Source organism: Macaca mulatta, chromosome 14, assembly GCF_049350105.2.
Source record: "Macaca mulatta isolate MMU2019108-1 chromosome 14, T2T-MMU8v2.0, whole genome shotgun sequence".
Lineage (NCBI taxonomy): Eukaryota > Metazoa > Chordata > Mammalia > Primates > Cercopithecidae > Macaca > Macaca mulatta.
Window position 1 is genome coordinate 129379025 of NC_133419.1, and position 24484 is coordinate 129403508.

Sequence of the window (24484 nt, forward strand, 5' to 3'; positions counted from 1 at the left end):
ATATACTGACCAATAAACATACATCTTCACAATTCAGTGGTAAGTCATTGGAAACACATTTTTAGTTACGATCCTCCAACCAAACTCTCCCACACAACACCTCATTAGTCAAAAGCAGCCCGTGTACAACTTGACTTCCCAGGACATTAGGTAACTGACTCTGCTTCTTGGTTTGGCAAGTTTAGATCAAGAACAAGGAAACATGGCTATCTTTTCCTGTTAGGGTAAAGAGTGTTCATGTTTATTTTTCCTAAATAGTGACACAAGGCCCAATTAAGTAAGAGTTGCACTAGGGCATACAATTAAGATAATGGAGGGTGTCACTGGCAACTCTGTGCCCCCATTTGGCACTCCAGGGCTCTGGGAAACTGTGCTGATATACATGCAGCTCTGGCTTTTACTCTGAATGGCCACTTTGCATCGTTACCTTTCCACAAAACATCTAAACTGGGTGTGTGAGTGGGAGGGGTGGATATGGTCTCTTCTTGCCAATGTATATCCCAATCTGAGACATTGAAATAATGGATATTCATAATGGTGACTAGACATAAAGTCTTAAGTGATTCCAAAAGCCTTCAAAGGAAGATTAAACTGCGTTCTGCATAGTTTCAGCATTGCTGGTGATGTTATTTTAACTGGACTCCTCCTCACTGTGGCAGACAGTGAGAAGTTCTGGCATACGTAATTAAATAATCAATTATTTATCAAGATAGATTAATTTCACTGCCTTGGAGATATAAATAAAAATATTCAATTTAATTATACTCAAATTTGAGGATCTAATAACACTTCCATATATAAATCTCTTAAATTAGTTTTCTTCATTTTATTTTCTTATTTTTGTTTTATTACACTTTAAGTTCCAGGGTACATGTGCACAACGTGCAGGTTTGTTACATATGTATACATGTGCCATGTTGGTGTGTTGCACCATTAACTCGTCATTTACATTAGGTATATCTCCTAATGCTATCCCTCCCCCAGCCCCCTACCCCACGACAGGTCCCGGTGTGTGATGTGCTCCTTCCTGTGTCCAAGTGATCTCATTTTTCAATTCCCACCTATGAGTGAGAACATGCGGTGTTTGGTTTTCTGTTCTTGTGATAGTTTGCTGAGAATGATGGTTTCCAGCTTCATCCATATCCCTACAAAAGACATGAATTCATCCTTGTTCATGGCTGCATAGTATTCCATGGTGTATATGTGCCACATTTTCTTAATCCAGTCTATCACTGATGGACATCTGGATTGGTTCCAAGTCTTTGATATTGTGAATAGTGCTGCAATAAACATATGTGTGCATGTGTCTTTATAGCAGCATGATTTACAATCCTTTGGGTATATACCCAGTAATGGGATGGCTATGGCTGGGTCAAATGGTGTTTCTAGTTCTTGATCCTTAAGGAATCACCACACTGTCTTCCACAATGGTTGTACTAGTTTACAGTCCCACCAACAGTGTAAAAGTGTTCCTGTTTCTCCACATCCTCTCCAGCACCTGTTGTTTCCTGACTTTTTTTTTTTAAATTATTATACTTTAAGTTCTAGGGTACATGTGCACAACGTGCAGGTTTGTTACATATGTATATATGTGCCATGTTGGTGTGCTGCACCCATTAACTCATCATTTACATTAGGTATATCTCCTAATGCTATCCCTTCTCCCTGCCCCCTCCCCACAATAGGCCCCGATGTGTGATGTTCCCCTTCCTGTGTCCAAGTGATCTCATTGTTCAATTCCCACCTATGAGTGAGAACATGCGGTGTTTGGTTTTCTGTTCTTGCAATAGTTTGCTGAGAATGATGGTTTCCAGCTGCATCCATGTCCCTACAAAGGACAAGAACTCATCCTTTTTTATGGCTACATAGTATTCCATGGTGTGTATGTGCCACATTTTCTTAATCCAGTCTGTCACTGATGGACATTTGGGTTGATTCCAAGTCTTTGCTATTGTGAATAGTGCCGTAATAAACATCGGTGTGCATGTGTCTTTATAGCAGCATGATTTATAATCCTTTGGGTATATACCCACTAATGGGATGGCTGGGTCAAATGGTATTTTTAGTTCTAGATCCTTGAGGAATTGCCACACTCTCTTCCACAATGGTTGAACTAGTTCACAGTCCCACCAACAGTTTAAAAGTGTTCCTATTTCTCCACATCCTCTCCAGCACCTATTGTTTCCTGACTTTTTAATGATCGCCATTCTAACTGGTGTGAGATGGTATCTCATTGTGGTTTTGATTTGCATTTCTCTGATGGTGTGTGATGATGAGCATTTTTTCATGTGTCTGTTGGCTGCATAAATGTCTTCTTTTGAGAAGTGTCTGTTCATATCCTTTGCCCACTTTTTGATGGGGTTGTTTGGTTTTTTCTTGTACATTTGTTTGAGTTCTTTGTAGATTCCAGATATTAGCCCTTTGTCAGATGAGTGGATTGCAAAAATTTTCTCCCATTCTGTAGGTTGCCTGTTCACTCTGATGGTAGTTTCTTTTGCTGTGCAGAAGCTCTTTAGTTTAATTAGATCCCATTTGTCAATTTTGGCTTTTGTTGCCATTGCTTTTGGTGCTTTAGACATGAAGTCCTTGCCCATGCCTATGTCCTGAATGGTATTGCCTAGGTTTTCTTCTAGAGTTTTTATGGTTTTAGGTCTAACATTTAAGTCTTTAATCCATCTTAATTTTTGTATAAGGTGTAAGGAAGGGATCCAGTTTCAGCTTTCTACATATGGTTAGCTAGTTTTCCCAGCACCATTTATTAAATGGGGAATCCTTTCCCCATTTCTTGTTTTTGTCAGGTTTGTCAAAGATCAGATGGTTATAGATGTGTGGTATTATTTCTGAGGGCTCTGTTCTGTTCCATTGGTCTATATCTCTGTTTAGGTACCAGTACCATGCTGTTTTGGTTACAGTAGCCTCCTAGTAGAGTTTGAGCAAAACTATAAATTAGTTTTCTTCATTTTAAACTTTCTTCCCATTTCTTAGACATTCAAGTAACCAAAAAGAGCTTATTTGGGACACGAGCACTGATCCCCACCTGTTGCCTTCCTGTTCAATATTACTAGTTACTACCTTTTGACGAGCAAAGTATCTAATACTATCAATTATATCAGAAGATTTCTACTGACGAAGGCAGGGTATAGGGTTAGATGATTAAGTGCTTACAAACCCATTTCTACAGAAGAACACTGGCAAGCACGGCTGTGAGGGTTAAGGTTCACCAAACATCCTGGATTAGAGACACTAAAATGATACCGATGGTATTTCTACAGATAAAATGTATAAAAAATAAAATGCAAAACAATACTTAGACAAAAGCAAACCATACTACTTTATATTCAAATTTCCCACTTGAGGGCTAAAATACAACTTGTGCCACAATGTTATTTAGACATGACATACTTTATATTTGCAATCTTTTTTTAAACCAAAGACAAACCCTACCAGTCCAGTCTTTCCAGTAGTTAAAAGCCTTAGCAGTATGACACACAACCTAGTATCTCCAAGGTAAATCTTTATGATACCAATAACCAGTTTATAGAGAGATACTAAAAAACATGCAGTTCATTAAGCCGTAGTGAACCTTGGCATGAAGAGGCAGGGCAGTGCTGTTTAATTATACCAGTATAATGCTTCCCCAGCAATCCCAACGAATTCTTGCTTTCTCATAATACTTTCTCTAAAGTTTTAGGAATTGGTTCCCAGAAATCTTCTAGACTGACTTAAGACAAATCTTGGCTTAATTTCTGAGGGTATATAGGAACATGGTTTGTCCCAAGATAATGACCTCAGCATTAAGTTTATTTGATTATATACATCAAGTTTTAGGAAAGGTAATAAATTCACAACATCAAGCAGACAAAATTAGAATGTATTGGTGGGAATATATAATACCTGTGCAGATTGTGTAAACCAAAGGTATAATAAAATATGAGAGTAATGTTTAACATGTCCAGTGGATTTTTACACATTGTATACAATATCCTGTCTTTCATTCAAAGTTCCCAAACATAGATTAGATAGCCACTTGGTAGAAATTTAAGCAAGGAGAATCCAAATACAGGCAACTGCACTAAGTAATATTTAAGGCTCTCTTATAATCTCACAAATTCTATCATTCTCAGTCTCTGCTGCATACCTTAAAGTACTTTATGTTAAACAAATATTAAAAAGTTTGAATTTTAATTTAAAATTCCATAAATTGCTTTTATTTTAAGCACAATGTATCTATTCGCACTAATGAATATGAAGAAAGAATTTTTCTCTAGACAACTATCAAATCCATTTAATGAACTAAAAATGTTCTGAAAATTCTGCTCTTCAAAAGAAAATATAACAAATGTTAAGAATAAAAAAAAGTGCTGAAACAAAACTCCTATTGTATTATACCTAGTTTTAACCTGACTACTATTTAAAAGCCTACTGGCTTAATGCTTAATTAGCTTTGTATTCACATAAGTCTCTAGAGACCAGTTTTAGCACAGACTAACTGGAAAACACGACCAGAAGACATAGGCCTGGGGTATGACTGCCCTGGAAAATCAGGAGCTAAGGAACTGATAGAAAGTATTAGAGCCCAATGTCAATGTACTTATTTCTTAAAATTGCTCAATACTTTGACTATACAGAAATATTTAAGAGAATAATATAAATACCCATGTACCCATCATGTAGGTTTTTCACATCTTAACATTGTGCCACATTATTTCCTCAGATTATTCTCCCTTAAGTATAACAGATATAGCTGAAGCCACTCTGTTTCTGCAATCCTGTTCTCCTACAGAGAACCTGTATCCTGAATTTAGCATTTATCATTTCCATCCATGTCTTTACACTGTAACAACATGTGTATGTAGCCATAAACAATACTAACATGTTGCATGTTTTTCAAATTCAGAAATGGAATCATCTGATATCAAACTTTCTGCAAAACTGTGTATTCTGAGATTTATCCATGGCACTTGTGGCTCAGTCTATCACTTACACTATATTACAATATTCTCTTCTAAGTATGTACCACAACTTATATTTCCATTTTCCTGCTATCAGAGTTTACAAGTGTTTGTTCTTACAATCATGACTGCACTGTATAATCTGGTGTCTCCCTGGGCACAAGTGACAGGACTTCTCTGGCACTCATGTTTAGGACGAAAATTGTTGGGTTGTAGAATATGCTACTTTTCGACCATATTTCAACTTTGCTAAAATATTATCTAAAATGGTTTATCAATATACACTCTAATTAGATGCATTTTTCAGTCCTCATTCTTCATATCTTTGTTCTACTTAGCTCTGCCAAATTTCTGAAATTATATTTCACTTTAATATGCATTTCTGTGACTGCTAATCAGAACAGGCATTGTTTTCATGTGTTTCACATGGCCATTCAGTTTTCTTCTTCAATGAAATAACTGTTCATATCCTTGCCCATTTTTCTATTTTGTTTTCTTTTTCTTACTGATAAGAATTCTTCATATAATATAGAAACGAATACTTTACATATTATAAAGACTGACTCCAAGTCTATGGCTTGTCTTTTCTTGTACAACTTTTAAAATGTCTTTAGGTACAAGAATCACTCTGTACTTTTAAGATATTTTCCTTACAAGTCATAAACATATTGTCCTATTTCTCCTAAAAACTTTTGTTTTTTCATGTATTTTAGGGAGAGATACATACTTTTTTCCATATATATAACCAACTATTCTGTCACCTTTAATTGAATAACCCTTTCACCATTGAATTGTAAGACTGATTCTATCTTATGTGAAAAATGCATATAGCATGTAAGATGTCTGTTTCTGAGTTCTCTCATTTCTCTCAGTTCTATCGATACCTCATTTTCTTAATCTGTAAGTCTTAATAACTGGAAAGATGAGTCCCTTCATTTACTATTATTTTCTAAAACTGCCTTATTTTTAGCTGTTTCCCATTTCACATAAATTTTAGAATCAGCTTGTCAAATTAGAAGGAGAAAAAAACTTTTTAGAATCTCATTGAAGCTGCATTGAATTATAGATTATTTTGGAGGAACACAGACTTCTTTATGATATTGAGTCTTCTTTTCCATCAATATAATAGATCTCTCCACTTATTTACAATTCGTTTATGTCCTTCAATAAATGTTTCTAATTTCCTTTCATAAAAGTCTTACGAACTTTTGTTATAGATAGTCTTAGGAGCTTTATGACTTTCTTGATGTTATAAAATGGAGTTTTCTAAATTACATTTTCTAATCATTTATTATTGGTGTACAGAAAGGCAATTAGCAGGGTTGTAAAGGGTAGACTCAGGAGTCAGACCTCCGGGGTTCCAATTTTGCCTCTGCAGCTCCTAACGGTATGATTATGGACAAATATTTAAATTATCAGTACTTCATTTTCCTCATCTATGAAAAAGTTTACGCCAGGTGTGGTGGCTCATGCCTGTAATCCCAGCACTTTGGGAGGCCAAGGTGGGCGGATCATGAGATCAGGAGTTCGAGACAAGCCTGGCTAACATGGCGAAACCCTGTCTCTCCTAAAAATACAAAAATAAACCAGGTGTGGTGGCAGGCGCCTGTAATCCCAGCTACTTGGGAGGCAGATTCACTGCAACCTTTTGAACCTGGAGGTGGAGGTTGCAGTGAACTGAGATCGTGCCACTGCACTCCAGTCTAGGCGACAAGAGCAAGATCAGGTCTCAAAAACGAAAAAAAAGGGGCCGGGCGTGGTGGCTCATGCCTGTAATCCCAGCACTCTGGGAGGCCGAGGCAGGCGGATCACGAGGTCAGGAGATTGAGACCATCCTGGCTAACACGGTGAAACCCCATCTCTACTAAAAGTACAAAAAATTAGCCAGGCATGGTGGCAGGCACCTGTAGTCCCAGCTACTGGGGAGGCTGAGGCAGAAGAATGGCGTGAACCCGGGAGGCGGAGCTTGCAGTAAGCCGGGATTGCGCCACTGCACTCCAGCCTGGGCGACAGAGTGAGACTCCGTCTCAAAAAAAAAAAAAAAGTTTAAAAAAATAACTGTTCAACAGCATTGTTGTAAGAATTAAATGAGTTAAAATTATAAAGCACTTAGTGCTAGACAGCAAAACTTAATAAATGTGCTATTACTGTTTTTGTATTATTTATCCTTTATTCAGCAACCTTGCTGAACCTTGTTATTATTTCTTAAAATTTGACTGTAGAATCATCTGGATTTATAAATCTGCAAATAATATATATTTGATTCTTCCCTTCCAATCCTTTTAATTCTTTTTGTCTAACTTCACTGGACCCCCAATAAATATTTATTTTGTTCCTGACTTTAAATAGATTATTTCTTATGTTTCACCAATAAGAATAGAATTCACTTGGGTTTTTTGGGTAGAAACCTCAAATATAAAGAAATTACCTAGTCCTAATTGCCAAGATATATAAAAGGAACAAGTGTTGACCTTTATCAAATGATTTCTCTCCATCTATTAAGCTGATATTTTAGTTTATCTTAAGTTTTGAATGAGGTACACTAAATTTGTAACTACTTTTTTTTCTTGCTTCTGACTTTATTATTATTATTATTTATTTATTATACTTTAAGTTCTGGGATACATGTGCAGAACGTGCAGAAGGCTTGCTTTTATGCTTTTATATTTTTAAATACTCCTACTTCCCTTGTATCCTTTGCAGTGATATAAATAGTGCAATAGACTTGAAAAGGCAAGTGGCAACTTAAAAAAATAATAGCCTTAAGCCAGGGCAAAGTTCCGTCTTAGCAACTGTAATAAATGTAAGAATACTGTAAACACATTAGATGTGAACTTCTAGTAAAGGAAGACAAACACAGAAGAACTGTATCGGGTGAAAGCACAGACAAATAATGGAAAAACTACAATAGGCATCAGCAAATGCCTTAAACAGCAGCAAAAGAAAAATGACATTGATTTACATTTAGAGTCTTAAGTAAATAGTTGAACTGTGTACTGAGTATTTTCAAATTTATTAAAAGGAATATTGCCAAGAATTGTAAAAATAAACTTATCTTTAGTAAGCATTGTTATTTGTCCTAAAAGGATCTTTAGGCAACTGAGAAAGTTTCTGAAAAAGTTTAGTTAGCATTCATATTGGGAAATATGCGATATAAATCTCAGTCTATAGCCTTGAGTATATCAGTTAAATTAGTGTAAGCTTAACCAACAAAGCTTTATTTACAAATAACTGGACTCAAATTAATCTGTGATTCACTAGAGTAATAACACTACAAATCTTTTAAATAAAAATGTGTAGGTAGTTGGGCAAGATTTCAATATGCAATGTAAATATTAAAGGAACTGAACAAATACTTTTTCCAATAATATAGAAATATAACAAGTATTCTATAGAAAAATATACCCTTTTGAAAATTTTCCTTTTTATAACATAAAAAGGCTTTAACATAATTAATGCTTTCATACCATTATGACTAATGATATAAAAGAAGTTCTTTAAGCCAATGACTCAAAATACACATGAATAACTCTGATGATGTGTTTTTCCAGTTTTACAAAAAATATCATTCAAATTAGAGTAAAGGAGTTTCTTGCAAAGTAAACCCAGTAAGTTTTGTTTGATGAAATAAGGACATGCTGAAGAAATTCTGTCACTATTCTTATCTCTGTAAATCTTCCGATCTATTTTGTGACAGATCTGCCCTCTCTCTGGCACCACCCACTGACCTGCTCCCAGTCCTACAAAGGCAGCATGAAGGAAAAGGTAAATCTTAACCCAGATAGTCAACAAAAATGGAAGGAAAATCTAGACGCTACAGTAATACCATAACAATAATTATTGCATACGTAATGACTACTGAGTGCTTACTATTTTACTGTGTGCCAGGCTTTTACATGTATTAACTAATTTAATGTGTGTTAACATCACACTCAAAATAATCTACATTCGAAATATAAACAACTCTCTAATCATCAGAATTACCTCCTTAAAAGTTGATATCAAAAGAACAGGTATATTAAATAAATTCTAATTATCTCCCATCACATTCTGTATAATAACTTAAATGTAATAAGAGTTATCAGAATAATGAAATTTTATTCCTTTCCTCCCTTCTATATATCTAGTTCTAATTATCAAGATAATTTATTATTCATATTTCAATTCACTTTCTTTAGTTTATTTAGTAATATCCTACAATATCTAAATACACAGTTGTATATGTGGTAAAAACATGTAGTAAGCATAAAATGTTAGCAATCCTATTTGAAGATTTAAAAATACATCCTTCAACCAATGACCTAGTAACTGAAAGCTTTTCTTGTTTTCCAATAATAAGACATATAGTCTAATTAAGGTCATTCATCCAATCATGCCATTATTGGCTAAGGCATGTGCTAGTGAGAAAGTACCAGACCAAGAATGTGGAGACAGGGTTTAATCCCGATTCTGCTGATAACTCACTGTAAGATTTTAGAAAAGGAAATTAAGCAGTTTAGACTTCAGATTAATAATATGAAAAATGAAAAGTTTAACCAGGCAATATGATTCTAGATTTTAATGAAAATACCTGAGAAATCATAAAGTACTCTGAGAATGTATGAAGTGTGAATAGCATACAAAGCTCTAAAATCTATGAAACATACTTTTAGTTTCGGGGAATTTATCAGGAGAAAAAAAGGACATTGTTTAAAACGTAATTGGAGAGCTCTGTCAAAAAAAATTAGGCTCTCTAAATCATCTTGGAAGAAGGCTGGTATAAAAATTTAAGATAAAAAATCACTGTTAAAGGTTACTAAGCATATTAGGTTTAACACTTTTTAAATTAATTTTAATTATTTAGTTTGATGAATGCTTAGTAGTAATAAGGAGTCCGTACATAACTAATTTACATAACATGCTTATAACTGTTTCTTGGACTTGATGCTTGTATTATCTTTAATTGTTAAGGACATTCACAGTTGCTGGTCACGCCATATGGTATATTGTTGTTTACTTCTTTATTTGCTTGCAAGTCCTTGATCAACAGTACAATGGTCACTTATAATACTCTTTTTATTATAAAATGTCATATACTTTATAAAAATTATTTTTTGACATAGGTTTCAAGAGTTTACTGCAGTAAAAGAAAAATAAGGTAAATACTATCTGTAGATTCTGAACTTCAGAAAACTTATAATCTATCAGGTTGATGCTCACAAAACAAAATTCTCACTGTCTTTCTAGGAACCACTTTTTTAAAATCAGGAATGTAACAGTTTTTCAGCCTTGGGCTTCATTTCCTACCCCTATCCCAAGTATATGTCAAAAAAATTTTTAGATAAATTGGGTCTTGAATTTTAATGTACTGCAAAGCGATTGTGAAGTAAGAAAGTACAGAATCATTTTTGATCAATCTATCACAAACAATTTTGGAATAGGAAAAACCACAGTTCTTTAACTGATGTATACAACAGCTGCAAGAGCTGTCACAGAAAAGATATGTGGGGCCGGATCAGGAATTAAATGAAACAGTTTGCTGTCTGAACATTCCAACCTCAAAGGAATAAAACCAAGTATCTCAGAAATTCATATACATGCAAGGCTACATTTAAAATAGCACCACTAGTAATGGCTCTCAACTGAAAAACGGGAAAGCTACTAACAGTTACATAAGTCAAACAGGGTTCCATCTAATTATGAGAGAAGAGTAGCCATTTGTAAAGGCATTACTGACTGGAATGCAAATGAATGACATCAAGGGATCTAGAAAATAAATCTGTAGTAGATTTTAGAAAAGAATCTTTTAGACACAGAAGAGGTAAAAACAATTCACTGAGAGAAAAGAGAGCAGAAAATGGGCCATAAACTGCTTCTTCAGAATATCAGCACAACTCATGTTGAATGGCATACCAACGGTTAACTAAAATATTGAGACATTTGAATAAAACTGTATCTCTTCTCCAGGGTTAAAGATGAAACCAAAGCAACACCACTATGCTGCTGCCCTTCCTAGAGGAGTACAAAAACTGTTACAAAACGGAACCTGCTCATGCTAGACCTTTAAAAATCATAGTTCCCTTGGGAAAATGGTCATATGGTTAAGATAAGACTATTATTATCTACATTATACACTGACTTTTCTAGAAGCTTCAGATTTCAGTTATAAATATCAAAGAAGGCTCAAATTTAGGTTATTTTACCTTGACATAAATAAGCGACACCTTTTTCCTGCTAAAAGTGATACTAATTTTTATTTCAAAATTTAAATTATAAATTTAAAATAATAAATATGATTGGTTCTGTTTCTCAACTTGGTACAAAATCAAAGTAAGAAGTATTTTTAACTTGCTGACTTTACCACCTCAGTTATTATATAAGAGACTATGACTAACTTCATTTCTAAAAACAGAACAAAAGGAAGATTTGCATTTTACCAGAAGCAGGAGGAAAAAACATGAAGTAGATATAAATTCCTGACACTTAAAGTGTTTTAACATTGGAATGGGATATTATATACAGAATATAGATTTTAAAACCTGTTAAGAAATTTTAAATTGTCTAGGCTCTTATTTTTCCAGGCTGAACTAGTACTATTTGATAAGAAGCTTAAAAGCTAGTACTATTTCAGGAGGACATGTTTGTGTATTCTTACAAAAATTTAATATAACAAACACATATTCCTAGGAATTCAGGTACATCAAAGGTAACAGGACTACCAAAACATACATTAGTTCTAGAAATCAGAAAACTTAGAACCTTAATTTTAACAGTGTAAAAACTCTCTTTTGAGATAAAGTTTTGTCATATTAAAATGTAATCATACATACTTTAATGTCACATAGTTCTCTGCACTTTATTAAGCTATGAAGTTTGGTGTGGAACTGTGATACTATCATAGGTGGTTTTTGTTTTTGTGGGTTTTGTTTTGATTTGCAGGAAGTAGAGGGGAAAGGTTCTATATTTGGTGAGTATGGAACTGACAATGAGTTTTTGTTAAAAGAAATAGGCTTTGGAATCAGACCAAAGGGTTATAATTCAGTCCCTAATCACTTTCCAATTGCAAGATCTTGAGCAAATTACCTACTTAAGTCTCAATTCTTTCACTCACAATGGAAATGACCCTAACAACAGCTCTCACTAGGGTTACTATGATGCTTACATGAAATGTATGTGCCAAACATTTAATTCTGTGTCAATAAATAGGAGCTATTATTACTACTACAATTTCTTGTTACATTTGATCTGAAAACTTTGAGAATCCCTGCGGTACAGGGCTAAGCAGAAAACTGACTCAGCTTTCCAGAACACGGAATCTGGCTATCTATCCTGGATTCAGGACTGAGAACATGACATCACTTTCTAGTCCTTCCTCCTATAATTTTCTTAAATATAAACTTAACCTAAGACATTTTAGATTTCTGATATCTTCCACTAAATGCCATATAGCATTCTTTTTTTAAAAAAGAAATTGTAGTTCAAACCATTATTATATGAGTAGTAGATGCTTTTTTAAAAAGCTATGAAAAAGAGCTGTAAATTCTGAAATTCCTCCATTTATGGTTTTGAAAATTAAAATATTGATATCATTTAAGCACTGGAAAGAAAAATGTTCAACCTCTGTTAAGAAGCTGAACATACTAATCAGCCCTATTAAGGGCTGATTTGTGATTCAGAGAAAATTCTGGTCTCCATGTTATTTTAATGAAAGGCATTTATTACTGAGGTCTGAAGAAACACCATATACATATGGAATACCATCTTAGTGGTAAAATCTCTGAGATTTAATACAAAATATTTTATGGATGGAGATGGTTATCCTTTCCAATACCAATACCAATGAAGGGGGGAAGCACCATACTTGAAGGGAAAAGGCCAGAAAGGTTACTTTCTTATGCAAACTTAAGGAGCCTCTTTATACAGCCTACCAAATTATTTTAAGTGTATTAGCACTGCCCATTTCCATTAATCAATAATTGAAATATTATTAACCTACCAGGAAAAAAATTAAAAATATGATATAAGCTGGCAGCTTGAGAAATAAAGGCAGGTTCTTTTAATCATAAAAATTTTTGTTATATTAACCTAATGCACAGAAAACAAGAAATAAGCTAATTGGAAATAGGAGAAAAAAAGATATTTCTTGAAACCGACTGGGAAAATAACCATCTGTGTTGTACAATCAGCAAAACCTACTTCAAAAAGTAATCACCTCTCTACAAACATGACAAATACTAATGTTCAATTGCTGAATTTCTAAATAATTAAATAATTAACCATTCACCTAAGAGCAACCAAGGTAGCATATGCCCAAATATAATCTAAAAATAGTTTCAGTGAAAAATTCTGAAGATTGTTTGAGTCAAATATTTAAATGACTGATTGAGATCTCCTTACCTCTTGTGGTACAAGTTTTAAGATCAATACTTAAAATTATTCCAAATGACTATATTTAGCAGTAGATTCATCAGGATACAACAGCTCTGCATTCCGTACATGAGTGTAGAAAATAAATCATAATCACACTGGTTCCAACCTCACCACCACAGGTTAACTCCAAGTGAGGTCCCACATCACTGCCAGGTTCCAGCTGTTTTCAGGACCCCTGCAGCAGCACGATTCTTGGCCCTGTTTTCAGTCCAGTCGTGGAGCCCAGCAAGCCAGCAAGTGTGTGGGAGAGCTCTGCCTCCAGGAGCTTAATCCTCCTCTCTCAGCACATACTGCTTTGCAACACCACAGAAACGCCCCAGCCTAAACTCACACTTGCAGAACAGGCTTCACCAGAAGAGCTCCACCCATCAACCCCACACAGGTGAGCATTTCCTGCTCAGAAAACACCATATGAAATTGATATTAAATTGTCTTTTCTCTTTTAAAAAGTTAATTGCTTGTCAGTTGTTTGCTAAGTAGGTGGGAGACAGTGTATCCAATAAAAATGATGGCACTTTAGCTCCTTTAAAATAAGAAAAGTAATTGATCAAGTAGGAAGTACTGCCAGTAAAAGGCTGAATCACTAAAACAACAGGATAGGCTGAGAAAACAAATCTTTTAATATCTTTGCTGATACTGAGCTAAGATTGTTATTCCATTAACACATTTTTTAAAGTATCAACTTACACAGTGTCTGTGTGAAAAATTCTAAGACAATCTCTTATGCAATTATTAGGGAAAAAAATAAAAAAGGTTTCTTCAGAATGGGAAATCCAGAATTAAAGAAGTTTTCCCAAGTATAACCTTCTCCTTCATACACTACACAGAGGTCAAATATGTAACTCTCCTTCACCCATGGAGTACCAAGGCACTTATTTTCCTCTACCAGAGACATTCATTAGCAAAAGTGAAAATCTTTGGCAACTATTATCAAACTGGCATTCAATCTCAATTTGTGACTTTTTAAAGCTTTAAAGATTCTTGTTATTTGCAAAATACAATATAAATACTGAGATTCAATACTTCTACTAACTAATAATACTGAACTGTGTTAACCCAATTATTTATATATTGAAGAAACAAATGAATCGGAAAATATTTACATATTTTCTGTTCCAATGACTTTTTTTTTTTTTTTTTTTTCAGGTAAACTGGTCATTTTATTAGCAGTACTACTGTTTGGCATAACAGGTTTCCAGTAAATAGGCATGGAGTTGCATGGAGGTGACAGAGGCAGGCGCAGGCCAGCTTCACTCACTTCTTCCACTCGTTCTTTTCGTAGTCCCACTTGGAGGCTAAGCCCTGGATGGGGTTCACCTTCATGTCCAGCATCCTCTTGGTCTGCATGGCCACCCACTCTTTGTCAAAGGTTTGCGGGAGGGGGCCGTACACATAGAGCTTCTCCCACATGATAACCAGCGCGGTGAAGCCGATGAAGAACATGGCAGTGCCCACAACCGTCTTCCACTCATTCCAGCGCCTGTTCATCTCAGCAAAGCTCTCCTTGAACTTAATGCGATACAACTCGACTTTCTCATCCATGGAGAGGCTGCTCCAGGACGCCTTCTCCTTCTCCTTCAAGGCCTTCTGGCTGGCGGACAGGTGCTTGCCATGGGCCACATCCGGCAAGGGATAGTCACGCCGATCCACGTAAGCTGGGAGCGAAAAGTCTTCGCTCTTCACGACACTTTCATGTGCTCGTACACACACAGAAGTGGAAATTGCTCGCTTGCCAACTAGGCTAAATACCCTGGTAGCCAACATTCTGCCGCCACTGCCCGCCGCGACCGCCCTCTACGCCCGGTGTCCCGCGACCGGAAGCTGTCCCAATGACTTTTTACTAATATTAACGTAAATTCTACTCTCAGGTATTTTTTAATTTACAAAATAACATTATAGCACTTATGTGCCACACAATTCTAGGTATTTAAAAACATTTTTTATCCTAATCTAATGAAGGCAGTTCTATTATTAATAGTCTTAGGAGACTAAGGCAGAGAGATTAATAAGCAATTTGCCAAGGTCCCATAATAGTAACTGGCAAGAGACGAGATATCTATCCAGGGAGGATTCATCATGCACCATACCAAAATCTTCTGTTGTTGATTGAATTTATTCCTTCCTTCCTCTTTGAACATAGTTCTGAACATAGAATTGTTGATAAATGGTAGTCCACAACAAAAAAATAAATTTATGTGATTTTAAAATAAGAAAGACCATAGAGAATTTCAATATGTGGCAAGAGCAAAACATGTTAATCTTTACCAATAGAACATCTATGGATTTACAAATTTAGCTGAATAGGAAATAAGGCTCTTAAAATTTACTCCTATTGGAGAAGGCAAAGCCACTCTTCTTTAATTTTAAATGAATAACATCCCTCCCTCCCAACCTCTTCCTTACCACTAAAGACAGCAAGGGAGGGCAAGGGAAAGATAAAAGAGAGAGAGGAAGAAAAGAGAGAAAGAAGAGGAGGGATGAAGGAAGAGAGTGATAAAAAAGAAAGTACATATTTTTACTGTAGAAAAGTCATTTGGGAATATTTAGAACAATCCGTAAGCCCCACATATTACGTAACATATAAACATCCATGTTTATATGTGTTATGTAATATATATGTTAATATATATTATATTATAAATAAAATGTTATTTAAGTAATATATGTTACATATCAACATATAAACATTGATAGGAATAACCGTATTCCACAATCATTGGCCTGTGTGTGGGAGATTTACATAATTAATGACAATAATTCTCATCTGAAACCCAAAAAGCTGTACTCTAATGCCATATAAAAATACATGGTAAGAAAATGAGTGCTGCCAAAGCTGGTGAATTTGGAGTAAGGTCTGCATCTAGTTAACAGTATTGTGACCATGTTGTTTCCTGGTTCTGATAATGTACTACTATATAGTTACATTCCAACTGGGAGAAACTGAGTGATGAGTCCAGGGGATCTCTCTGTACTATTTCTGCAACTTCCTCTGAGATCAATTATTTCAGAATAAAAAGTTAAAAAATATAATTGACTGAAAAGATGCTGTGCCATCTAGTGACTATGTAGGAGAGGTCACTTGTTTTTCTCTCATATTTAACAAAACGTTTGGTGGCTATCCCCCTATGTTGGACTAGGATGTATCTTTGCGTGGGTGGGAGAGGCAACAAGAGAATTCACTGGAAAGGCAATGGCTTCATTCTAATCATTCTATCATAAAAACTGCCTGAATGGGGCCGGGCGCAGTGGCTCACATTTGTAATCCCAGCACTTTGGGAGGCCAAGGCGGGCGGATCATAGGGTCAGGAGTTTGAGACCGGCCTGGCCAATATGGTGAATCCCTGTCTACTAAAAATAAAAAATTAGCCAGGTGTGGTGGCACATGCCTGTAAACTCAGCTACTGGGGAGGCTGAGGCAGGAGAATTGCTTGAATCTGGGTGGAGGTTGCAGTGAGCCAAGCTGTGCCACTGCACTCCAGCCTGGGTGACAGAGCAAGTCTCCATCTTAAAAAAAACAAGAAAAAAGAAAAAGAAAAAAAAAATTACCTGAATGATTCAATCCCTTCACAGTATGTCTGCAAATTCTGCCAGCTCCGTGGCCAAAATATATCCAGAAGCAGATCCCTTCTCATCACTTACACAGCTACCATACTGGTCTAAGTCACCATCATCTCTCACCTGGCTCATTGCAACAGCCACTGCCAGCCCCTCTTCTTCTACCTATCTCTGCCTTTCCTCTTAACACAGCAAGCAAAGTGATCCTTTTAACAAGATAAATCGAACCAAACAAAAACTGCTCAATGTCTTCCACTGCCCAATTAATTCTAAATAAAAGCCAAAACCCCTACAGTGGCCCCCAGGCCCCAGAGAGATCTGACCCCTCTCCCCTCTTGACCTCATCTCATCTCTTTACCCACTGCTCTAGCCAATGTGGCCTTCCTCCTGACCACTTACCAAGACTGACCCACATTCAACTCGGTATCGTTACACTTGCTGTTCCATCTTTGGAAAGCTCTTCCTCCGGAAACATGCAGATCTCCCCTCCTCATCTCCTTCAGGTCTTTGTTTAAAAGGAGGCTTCTAATGAGCCATTCCAGGACTACCCTACTCTCCCTTGAAAATTATAACCCCACATAAGCCACATCCCAGCACTTCCTAGTCTTGGCATTCCTTTCTCAGCTTTGTTTCTCTTCATAGCCCTCATCTATCATACTATATTGTTTATTTATTTATTTACCTCTCCCCTTCTTGTCACACATGAATACAAACACCAAAATGGTGGAATTTCTGTCTGGTGTGTTCATGTTTTAGCCATAGCACTTAGTATGCACTCAATAAATTCTTGATCTATGAATGAATGAATATTGGAAATGGCCGAAAGCGGAAAAGCCCCTTTACTTAGGGCAAGAAAAAGACTGATTAGGGGGCTACTCCCAGCACTGACTAAAGGGCATATGCGTTTAGGAAACATTTTTGGTAACTATATTGAAAACTGTCCATGCTTATAATTATCAATCAAGAACTGTTTTGGAGCATCCATATAAAAGATGCGAATTACTATAAAATACATCTGCCAACAAACAAAACCATGTAGTGGGGAAAAAAGACACACAGAAAGTGAAGTATCAAACTCAAAACTCTTTTGAGAGAAATGAATGTGCACTCAGGTGAGCTGAATGCAAATTCAAGTTTGTCAAAGAGTGGCCTAGGGAATCTTCACACAAAAAAATGGTAAGTCAGTCACAGGTGAGGGAAGGGGGAAGCCCAGAGTACCTTGGGAGAAGAGAAAGGAAACATGTAGTGAAGCTGAATGTAGGTAAGAAATGGGGTGGGGGGAAGGCTACAAAGATAAGTTCGTTCCAGTATTTGTGAAACAACTTAAATTCTACACTAAAAATTTTCTATCTAATTCTGGCATAGAGGGAGGAATTCACCCAAATTTTCTGAAGATAAGAGTTACAGGATGAAAGCTGTACTCTAAAATTTTAATTTGATAAGTACTAGGATGGATTAATTCAACAGGCATTAGTTGTGTAACCACTATACACACTGCCTGGGGAGGAGATGAAGATGAATGACATGTTTGTCACTTATGAAGAAAGTACAGTTTAGTGAATATGTGAAATAACTGCTATTAAATTTGCACTAGTGGTGGAGAGGAGATGGGATTAGGGAGTGGGTCAGGGAAACTTTCATGGAAGAAGCGGATTCTGGCCTGAGTCTTGAAATATAAGGTGGATTTCAACTGGCCAAAATGGGGAAGGCATTTCAGGGTGTAGGAACAGCAGGAGCAAAATGAAAGCTATGAAGCCACGTGCCATGTTCAGAAAACACAAGGAGATTCCAGTCAAGTATACAGGGAGAAATACTATACTAAGAAAATGGAAAAGAATGACTGGAAATGCTACAATATAATAGAGTTTGGGGATATGTTTTATGCATAGTGAGGAAAAATTAAAAGATTTTTAAAAATTAAAGCAGCATTAGGAAGGATGATGACTGAAAACAAAATTAGCAAATTAAGTAGGTTCCTGTAAGCAATTCTCTTTAACCTCAATTTAGCCCATCTTTTGCCCTAATTTCTGTTCTGTTTATACAGGCCTTATAAAAATGCAAACACGTTTTATTTATTCCTATTATAATAAAAGCAAAAGGAATAAAATTTTTGTTTTGACAGAGAGAACAAAAATCTTTATGTCTATTCAATGTTCTACAGTGGGCAGAATTCTGGGTTTTGAATTAACTAACTGCACACAAGTTAGTTAACCCACGTCAAGTGCATGGCACAGGGCCTGGCACACAGGACTATGTAAGTGCTGGCTGTGATTACTATTAGGTGTCAGGACATTTCAGTAAATCCTAGTTGTGAAGCCTCAGGCAAGTGTCTTAAGCTTCCAGTTGCCCCATTTGTTAAAAAGGGTAGGAAGGGGAGGGATGGAAATACATTCCCTATCCCTAGCAAGCTCACACGGTTGTGACCAGATTCATGTCCCATTTAAACAGTGGAAATGTAAGTATTCATAAACCCTAAAGCACTTTATAAATACATGGTATTATAAATTTTCTGTTTTCCCCTGATACAGAGTGAGAAAATATTATCTTGATTTATCCTTTGTAATGTATTTGGGGAGAAAGCTTCCCAAGACATTTTAGCAGTTTAGTACTCCTTTGACTCTCATATCAGTGCTTCTGAAGGTAGGGATTTTAACAATCTGATTCTTAACACATTTAAGCATTTGTTCAATGGGAAGCATATTCAGTGCAATACTCCCAAGAGAGTAAGTAAAAACCTGGACCTCTTTTAGTTGATATATAAATGTGTGGTCACTTCTTACTAAAGTGACATGCAAAGAAACATGGCTACAAAAGAGCAAAAAGTGTTGGAAACTGAAACAAGAAAGAAAATAGAAACAATCCAGGAGCAAGCAAGTCAAAATTTAAAACAAGACAACTGGAATTAGGTAATACTGAAAGTAAAATAACATAAAAAGCAAGATACTAGAGGACTGGTTTCCTGAAACACTACTACAAATAAAAGCCCGGCTGGTCCAAAGGTACTGAGTTATCTCAATTGATTGTACCCACATCAGTTACAGATCTATTTCCCTGTTCTACTCTTTTCTGTCTTCTCACACATGCTCTTAACTAGTCTTACAGAAAAAAAGTCTCACCTTTAATGTATATCTGTTAACCGGAAAAAAATTATCTTCAAAAAAACAGAAATCTGTGATGCAAACTCCTTCCCCCACCATGATTCTGTGAAAACTACTGTAATGAATTTGTTTCAGTCATGCACTGTGATAGTTTAGATATTTGTCCCCACCCAAATCTCAGGTACAATCGTAATCCCCAATGCTGGAGGTGGGGCCTAGTGGGAGTGTTTTGGTCATGGGGGCAGATCCCTCATGGCTTGGAGCTGTCCTTGCATAGTGAATACTCGTGAGATCTGGCTGTGTAAGTATGTGGCACTCTCTGCCACTCTCTCTAGCTCCTACTCCTGCCACGTGAGGTGCCTGCTCCCACTTCGCTTTACACCATAATTAAAAGCTCCCTGAGGCCTTCCCAGAAGCTGAGCAGATGCCAGCGCCATGCTTCCTGTACAGCCTGCAGAACTGTGAGCCAATTAAACCTCTTTTCTTTATAAATTACCCAATCTCAGGTATTTCTTTACAGCAACGCTAGAACAGACTAACACAACTGTGATATCTTGGCATGTAGATTTATATCAAATAAATAGTATCTTAAATAAGTATCTATATAAATTAAGTATAGTTTCTGATACTCATGAATTTAAATAACGTAGTAAATAAATATAAATCAATAAATAACAGTTGACATTCATTAAGTATCCAGGGGTCTTAAGTACCTTATCCCTAATCTTTGAAATAATAATCTTGCCTCACTTTTTAGATATGGAAATTGAAAATCAGAGAAGCCAAATGATGTATACCCCGACAGTAAAATGTGGCATAGGGATTGAACCCAAGGTTGCCTGAACTTTTGTCCCTTTAACCCTGCTGCTTTTCACACAGGTAAATAAATTAAACATCTGCATTAACTCTAGTGTCACTAGTGTACATTTTATGGGGTAGATGCATTAAGAAGGATCTTGGAAATTACCTATTTGGGCAGGGTTCAGTTAACAGGAGATTACAATCTATTTCTTCGTATTCTACAAAATAATACATGCTCATTGTGATACAGGCCGGAGAAAGGGAAACACTGGGTAAAAGAGGGTGGTCCCTGGCAAGGGTCACACCCTCAAGCCTGGACCTATGACCCAAAGTGAGGACATGCATTCCTGTTTCCCACCCCCACAATTGTTGCCTTTTCCAAAACCACCTTGGCCTGTCCCGTCCCACATCCTGTGCCCATAGAAACCCCAGGCCCTACCAGCAGAGCGGCAGAATGGCAGAGAAGGCAAGAAGCAGCCGGATGTTTGAAAAGCAGCCTGACTTCAGAGGGGTGGCTTGACGGCAGGACTTCAGAGGAGAGTTCAGCTGGGCACGGCTGAACTCCAGGGGAAGACCCCTTTCCGCTCCATCCCCTTTCCAGCTCCCCATCCCTATGAGAGCCACTTCTACCACTCAATACAATTCTCCATTCACCACCACCCTTCAATTCATTTGCACATCCTGATTCTTCCTGGACCCCAGACAAGGACTTGGATACAGGTGCAAGAGGCTGTCACACTGACCCTCCACTGAGTTGTTTAACGTCTAAGCCACCCATGGATGGCAAAGCTAAAAGAGCACACTGTAACACACGCCCTCTGGGGCTCCAGGAATCATGGGTAACCTCTAGATGCTGCCATGGGCCTGCACAGAGTTCTGCTTCTACCAGTTGCCCAGAAGTGCTCATCCTGGCCTCTGCACCCACTCATCTGCATGCTCCCCCTGACCTGTGAGTCCTGAGAAGGGGCCAAGCGAATGATCCCATTTCAATTATAAAAAAATTAAACAATACAGAAGCAAATGGAGAAAAAATGAAATGTTTCTTACTGTCTCCATAATCCCATTCCCCTTTCCAGTTACGTATGTAGCCTTCTAGATCCTCTTTCTATGAATTTACAATGCGATTTTACTGTTTTGTAATTTGCCTTTTCATTTAACAATGTATCAGAGAAAAAAATCCCCTGGTTTACTGCGTAGGCTTCTACTTACTTTGTGGTGGTTGCAAAGTATTTTACAGTACAAAAGTACCAAAAGTATTTTTTGAAAATACGATTTCCAACATTTGTGTATTAAAGCAATGCTGCAAAGAATATTCATCTGGATGGGTGAAATCTTTTTTAAAAATGCAAAGTGACCAATTCAAAAAGAGCAAGAGACTTAAATAGGCATTAATACAAAGAAAATAGACAATGGGCAATAAGCACACAAAAAGATGCTCAACATCATGACATTTTTGTATAATTCCCACCTGGATCAACAGAACATTACCAGTACTCCAGAATCCTGTCTCCTGCCCATCCCAATCATTGACCTCCTCTTTCCTCCCCAAAGGTAGCTGCTATCCTAATTTCTAATACCACAGAGCAGTCTTCAACTCTTAGGATTTTGAACTCTATAAATGTATACATGAAACTTTACAGTGTAAGTGTGTACATCAGGACTTTTAATACTATTTTTTGTGAGATTCAATCATGTTGTTGCAAATAGTTTTAACTCATTCATTTTTACTGGTGTAGAGGAATTTATTGTATATACCTTCATTTATTCATTCCACCATGTATACACCCTAAGTTTTGTCAGTTTTTAACAAATGGAAATAAAACTGCTATCAACATTTCTATGCATGTGTCTTCGTCTGTGTACATGAATCTCTATATACATCTAAAAGTGGAACTGCTGGGTTACAGTTGTGTATCAACTTCAATAGATAATGCCAATGATTGTCCCAAATTAATACTCCCACCATCAGCATATGAGAATTCCTATTAATATATATCTTTGCCAAACTCAGATACTGTTACCCTTAAATTTTAATTATTCTGGTAAGTATGTAATGAAGAGTCAATAAGGCTTTGATCTGCATTTTCCTAAAGATTCTTTACAAGTTCTTTGTCAGATACACATTCTGCAAATACCTTCCCACACTGTGATTTGCCCTTTCACTATCTTAATGGCATATTATGATAAAGTTATTACTTTGAATTGTTTAATTATTAAGCTTTTCAGTTATAATTAATACTATGTCTAAGCCAAGGTCATAAAGATATTCTATAGTATTATCTTCTAAAGTTTTATTGTTTCCTCTTTCACACACAGATTTGTAATTCTCCTGGAATGGATTTTTGTGTATGGGGTTAAATAAAGATCATCAGGCTTCTTTTTCTTTATATTCAGATGTCCAGTTGACTCAGTACTTTTTATTGAAATGATTGTTCTTTTGAAACTGCCCTCCAATGCCACCTTTGTCATAAATCAAGTATCTATATAGACACAGGTTTGTTTCTGGACTCTCTTCTGTTCCACTGATCTATTGGTCTATCTGTACATCTATACCAATGTCTTAATTAGTGAAGCTTTCACAATATATCTTGACACTACAGTAAGTTTCCCACTTTTCTGTTCTTCTAAATTGTCTTGGGTATTCTTGGCTCTGTATTTCCACATACATCTTAGAATCAGTCATCAATTTCTACAAAGATTCCAACTCAAAGCTTGGGGCATTTTTCAGCAACTCTGTCTTGATGGGTTCTGCCCTCTAATTTTTGTTCCCCTAGCACTATGGCGACCTCCTCTACTCCATCAGCAGATATCCTCGGGGAATAATGTCTCTATATGCAGGGGTCACCCTTCAGATTTCCTTCTGTTTCACCTTAGCACAATAACTGCTTACGGTTTTATTGACTCTCTAATGCTTCAAAGATACTTTTTATACCTCTGTCAAAAATTTTTAACTGTCCTCAGAGGTAAGGTTGTCTAACTCACTAGTCTTTTATTTCCAGAAGTTAATGCCTCAAAAATCTCTGCTGGCTTTTCTTCGCTGTTCTCCATTTCTCCCACTCTTTCCCTCTTCTCTCTTCTACCCCCCACCCCTCTTCTTTCTTTTTTTCTGGTGGAAAAGGTGGATGATGTGAAAAGATGGGGAATTCCAGCATAGCAATTATTGTAAAAAGACCACCTAGTTTTATTCGAGAAAAGAAAAATACAAGAATTGAAGAATGTGTTAGGTGGGCTTAAGAGAAGACTGACTACACATAGCAGAGTGAAGAATCACTGAACTTGATGATAGGATAATAGAAAGTATCCAAACTGAAAACAAAAAAAGAGAGACAAAGAAAACAGGAGATCACGCCACTGCACTCCAGACTGGGAGATAGAGCGAGACTGTCTCAAAAAAAAAAAAAAAAAAAAAAGTAAAGAAAAGAAATGAAAAAGGAAACAGAGTAAAAAAAAAAAAAAAAGAGAGAGAACAGAGTCCGAGATCTGTGAGACAACATCAAATAATATAACTGATAAGTAAAGGAGAGGTGAAAGAGAATTGGGAAAAAGAAATATCTGAAGAGAGAATAGCTATGAACATAAAGCCTTTAAGAAAAGTGTCAGTAAATAGCTCCTCAGTGACTTGCAAGCAAAACAAACACAAAGAAAAACATGTGCTTCCCCTTTCACCTT

The 24484-nt window shown here is 36.4% G+C and overlaps 1 protein-coding gene and 1 pseudogene across 14 annotated transcripts in view; both read right to left on the reverse strand.

Annotated features, from left to right (window-relative positions):
- ARHGAP32 (Rho GTPase activating protein 32) overlaps positions 1 to 24484 on the reverse strand; it is a 307961-nt gene that overhangs the window by 50766 nt on the left and 232711 nt on the right. Inside the window, exon 1 of one of the 14 annotated variants that reach the window (XM_077964661.1) lies at positions 13473 to 13660. The exons of 11 other annotated variants lie outside the window; for them this stretch is intronic. The gene's annotated coding sequence lies outside the window, so the exon portion shown is untranslated. Of the gene's footprint in view, positions 1 to 13328; positions 13661 to 24484 lie in introns of those variants that run through there. 2 more of the 14 variants (XM_077964663.1, XM_015116104.3) reach the window with 2 other exon arrangements.
- On the reverse strand, positions 14569 to 15182 carry LOC714951 (cytochrome c oxidase subunit IV; annotated as a pseudogene).